We start from the raw sequence: 5,000 nt of genomic DNA, 5'->3' as shown, positions 1-5,000 counted from the left end.
GTCCTTCTCGTTTTCGTCTTCTTCTTTTTGGACTATGCTTTTTTTTTCCTTCCTTTTTAACTCTCTTCTCCTTTTATTTCTACTCTTCTACTGCGATACGTTCCGATCGAGTTCTCTCTGGTGGATCTCGATTTATCTTGAATCGTGTCCGAGATATACAGATCGAATCTAGTCGATTTTCCAACTAATGATTTTTTATTTCTTTTTTCTTTTTTTGTATATATATCTTTTTCTATCTCTCGCTTTTATTCTCTCTCTTTCTCTCTCTCTCTCTCTCTTTTTGTTCTTATTACATTTCTCTTCTTATCTTGAAACACGACATCTTGATATTTGAATCATTTACGATACCGTGTACAATTTCGAAATCAAACAAATCTGTATATAAATACAAAATATAAATACAATATATACAGGAGATCTTTTAAACTTTGTTTTTATTCATGTTTCGGAATTTATGTTTCGCCGGAGTAAAAGTTTCGCGTTACATAATATTTCTGTATATAAAACGCAAAAGTATAATTGGATCGATATCTACCAGTTGATTTATTCCTCTGGATATTGCTATTTAATATTGCTATAAGATATTTTATATACGAAAATATAATAGAATTAATTATAATCAATGAAACGAATTGTCCTCCGACAAGTGTTAATTTTATAACGATCTGTATAAATAGAATAATTGCCGTGGCAAATTTTGTTTGACTTTTATATTTTATTATTCATACATCGTAATAATTTCTCTTTAACATTTTTCTATTCCCTTTTTTTCTTTATCTCTTTTTATTTTCTTATAAAATAATTGCTTTCTCGTTTTACTTATTTCTCGATTTGTTAAGAAAAAAAAGGTAATCTTTACAATTTGTTTGACGTTCGGCCTTTACGATATATTCGTCGGCATTTCTGAACGGCATCTATCAGATCAGAACACGTAGTAACGATATCGAACCCGCGGCAGGAAATGGCTGAGGACACAGCCCGTATCGAAAAAACGATATTTTTTCTTTAGACCAACCTAATGCCCTACGTCGTTGCCAGCTCGAAACTAGGAAAGGTAGGAACCAACGAATAGGATCTTTCGTTACGAACTCGATAAGGCTTTCAACGCTAGCACCCGTATAGTATATATCTGCTAACGAGCACCTACATACTTTTCCTCTTCTCTCCTTCTTGAATCATAATTTATGCTTCAACGAATTTATAGGAATATCGAAAAAACGATTTTCGAGTAGATAAGATAGACGTAAGTAAGTACTTAAATACACACAAACACACACACACATATATATATATATATATATATATATATATATATATATATAAAACTTTGTTACTATATAGAAAATGAATTATTTTTCTTCCCTGTGTTATAATAAACGTTAAACCCAAAAAATTTCCTTTATTAAAATTATAATTGAAATTATAATTGTAGACTTAACATCGATTTACACCGCCACGTTTATTATTTATAATCGAAGATACAAGGATGAATTAGTTGGTAAAGGAAAAAAAAAAAAAAGAAAAAAACAAAAAGAAAGAAAGAATGAATGAATGAATGAATGAATGAAAAAATGAAAGAATGAAAGTAGCAAACTAAAGAGGACACGATGAATATATAAAACGTATCATTATACATTTTATATACGCATGTGTATGTATATGCTTCTCGACATTATGCAATCTTTTTTCTACCGTACGAAGATATTTCTTCATCCAATGAAAACGGTTTACGAGCAATTTAAAGTTAGGCAAGTCGACATATCGTATACTAAACATGTCAGGCGAGATCTCGCCCCGAGAAACTCTTGTTTTCTTTTGTTAAAATCTGTTGAAATAAACTATCAAAAAATTTGACACCGTTCGTCGTTTTCCTATGCGGTAACAATATTTACATTTTTATAGAGTTTCATATTTTTTTTTTCTTTTTTTCTTCTTTTTTATTTTTTTTTCATATAACAAAGTTTATTAATAAAAAGAGAAATGTGAGAATTTCTCTTTGTCAGTTCTCACGTGTATTACATTACATATAATATTGTTACTTGACGATCGTGATAGCTTTACACTCGAAACGATTCGTTTCAATTTCGAATATTCACGCATAATTCATACATGCCTTCGTTCGATTCTTAAAATTCCATTCTATATTTTACTCGGGATAATCGCACTTCCAAATCCTCCTCCCCCCTCCGCCACCGATCGTTGTAAAATAATTTAGCCACAGTTCTCGATTAAAGTGTGATCTTGAATATTGCCTTCCTTCGTGATAAAAGTTAAATCAAATAAAAGGTACGTTAGATCGAAGTACATACCTCGGCCATTTCTTTACTCTTTGCAACGAAGCATATTGTAATAAAAGAACACCGAGAATACCTAGTTTAGTTCGTCACTGGTAGTTTCTATGGAACGTTGTTGTTGTCGTGCACGTCGACGTGATGCAATATACATGCTAATATGATACCTCAAACTCGACCTCGAGATGGAGACCTTTGGAAAATGTTGATCGACCATGTGTGTGTCCCTTTCTATCTACTTCTGTCTTTCTCACTCTCTCTCTCTCTCTCTCTCTTTCTCTCTTTTTCTGTCTCTCCTCATCCTTTCTTCTTTGATTCATCGTCGAACTCGTATCAACCCTTTTAGGGACGAAGTTCGATGAAATTCGATCGAAGACAAAAAGAAACGGAAAAATTCTCGAAAAGACTGATTTACGAAAGACTGCTAACTCTCCATCATCCAATTCCCTGATTCCCTATTATTCACTGATTAGTTTCTCCCTATTCCACGTTTCGAATAATCTATTTGATTCGATCGCCGTATTGGATCACAGGCGAATGGCTATGAGTGTCGATAACATGACTATCGGCGTGAACTCGAGCGTGCAAATCGTCCTGATAAAAGCTTAGAGATGACAGAATTCCAAACAATTCCGAGCTTGATCATTACAGCCTTTTTCGAAGCGTGAACGCAAAAAAAAAACAATCACGCGTCTATGTCCGAAATAATGACAAAGAGAAAAAGCGCGAGAGAGAGAGAGAGAGAGAGAGAGAGAGAGAGAGAGAGAGAGAGAGAGAGAGGGAGAAAAAGAGAATCCATCGGTACTCTTTAAAAAAGAAAAAAAAAAAGAAAAAATATTTATTTACGTGGATGAGATAAAAATATTCCCTAAATGCATACATACATATATTACATGTATATAAATATCTATTTACGGATATATAAATAGAGAAATATAAATATAATTACATATCCATATAAATATAAAAATTTATATATTGATAATAAATACATCAAATGAGAGAGAAAGAGAGAGAGAGAGATAATAAATATACATAGATCTATATATAATATCGCGGTGCGATTTAAATATATATATATATATATATATATATATATATATATATATATCTATGGGTGATACGAACATGTGTATGCAAACTACATCAATATATCCACTAAAGGAAAAATTGTCAGAAGGATTGGCAGCCGATGTAACCGCCAATATTATTTTCGATCACGTAGAAATCACATGGTGAGTCACCTCACTAAAACCTATCAACACCATTGGACTATCTAAAAAATCATTACCTAGCATTTTTCCAACCCTTCGTGATATTTCGATTTCACGACAACGTTTTATCTAACTGTCGCACTGTCGTTCAATTTTATTTTTATCAATCAAGATTATCGTTTGGGAAACGTTTCCTTTCGTTTCATTTATTTTGATCGTTTCTTCTTTGTTAAAATAAATAATATTATATATATATATATATATATATGTATGTGTGTGTGTGTGTGTGTGTGTGTGTGTGTGCGTGCGTGTGCGTGTGTGTATGTTTATTTATATATATATATATATTCTTTACGTATAAATCTTACTCGACGATTATCATTTCTATTCGAAGATATTCATGATCGACAGATGGTAAACTTTAACAAGAAGTGGATCCGATAGAATGGGAAATAACGTGTCGAGTTAGCAAAGTGACGTTTAGTGCCATGTTTCACGCTAGAATCGAACTAAACGTACCGCGCAAAACCAAATGGAATGGGAAACATCGATTTAAACGTGAGCAACCGATCAGAAATCCGCGATATCAACGACTGGTTTATACATCAGCGGTGTTTACTCGCTAATTTGCACGTGACTTTACAAGAGGGAAGAGAAAGAGAAAGAGAAAGAGAAAGAGAAATAGAAATAGGAACAGACAGAGAGAGACAAATAGAATTATACAATCATTAATCGAGATCATGTAAGAACGAATATAAATATAGTAGGATATGTATTAGCAATAATAATAATAATAATAATAATAATAATAATAATAATAATAATAATAATAATAATAATAATAATAATAATAATAATAATAATAACAATAATAATAATAATGTCAAACTATTTTAATAATAAAAAAAAATGATATAGTTCTAATAAACTTATGATCCATTTTGAGTTATCTCTGATTTTAATAGATATGCGAATCGGAAATATTTTAAATAACTATAATAATAATAATAATAATAATAATAATAATAATAATAATAATAATAATAATAATAATAATAATTTGTATCTATAATTTTTGCAAAGATATAATTATATAATATAATATAATATAATTTTATAATAAATGAAAAGTTAAGATAAATGAATAAAGGAATGACGCCAAAAAAAAAAAATATATATATATATATGTATATATATTCAAGTAATCAGTGATATTTATATACTCGTACAAATACCCAATCGGATTTTGTGTAAAAATTTTGTCAATAAATCGAAAATCTTTTGCTGATTGAGCGCATGCAATCGAAACTTTAGAGAATTCACAGAACGACCAAGTACGTTCGGCGTTCACCTTAATAAAGGGACAAAATTCATTAGAGCTTACGTTTAATCGCTATTCGAAGGATCGATCGCGCGGTTATTCGGCATTCGGATAATGGAGCTTCCGTCGTGTTCGGACCGAATTCCTATCGCGGCTTTAAACTCCGTACATTCG

The 5,000-nt window shown here is 31.0% G+C and overlaps 1 protein-coding gene across 11 annotated transcripts in view; it reads right to left on the bottom strand.

Moving 5' to 3' along the window:
• Positions 1-5,000, bottom strand: part of Nrx-1 (neurexin 1) — a 261,548-nt gene that overhangs the window by 148,156 nt on the left and 108,392 nt on the right. The gene's annotated exons all lie outside the window — the stretch shown is intronic.

The sequence above is a fragment of the Vespa mandarinia genome, chromosome 10 (assembly GCF_050613455.1).
Source record: "Vespa mandarinia isolate Hongniang chromosome 10, ASM5061345v1, whole genome shotgun sequence".
NCBI classification, from domain to species: domain Eukaryota; kingdom Metazoa; phylum Arthropoda; class Insecta; order Hymenoptera; family Vespidae; genus Vespa; species Vespa mandarinia.
Note: the sequence above shows the minus strand (reverse complement) of the source record. Positions and strands in the feature narration are given on the sequence as shown.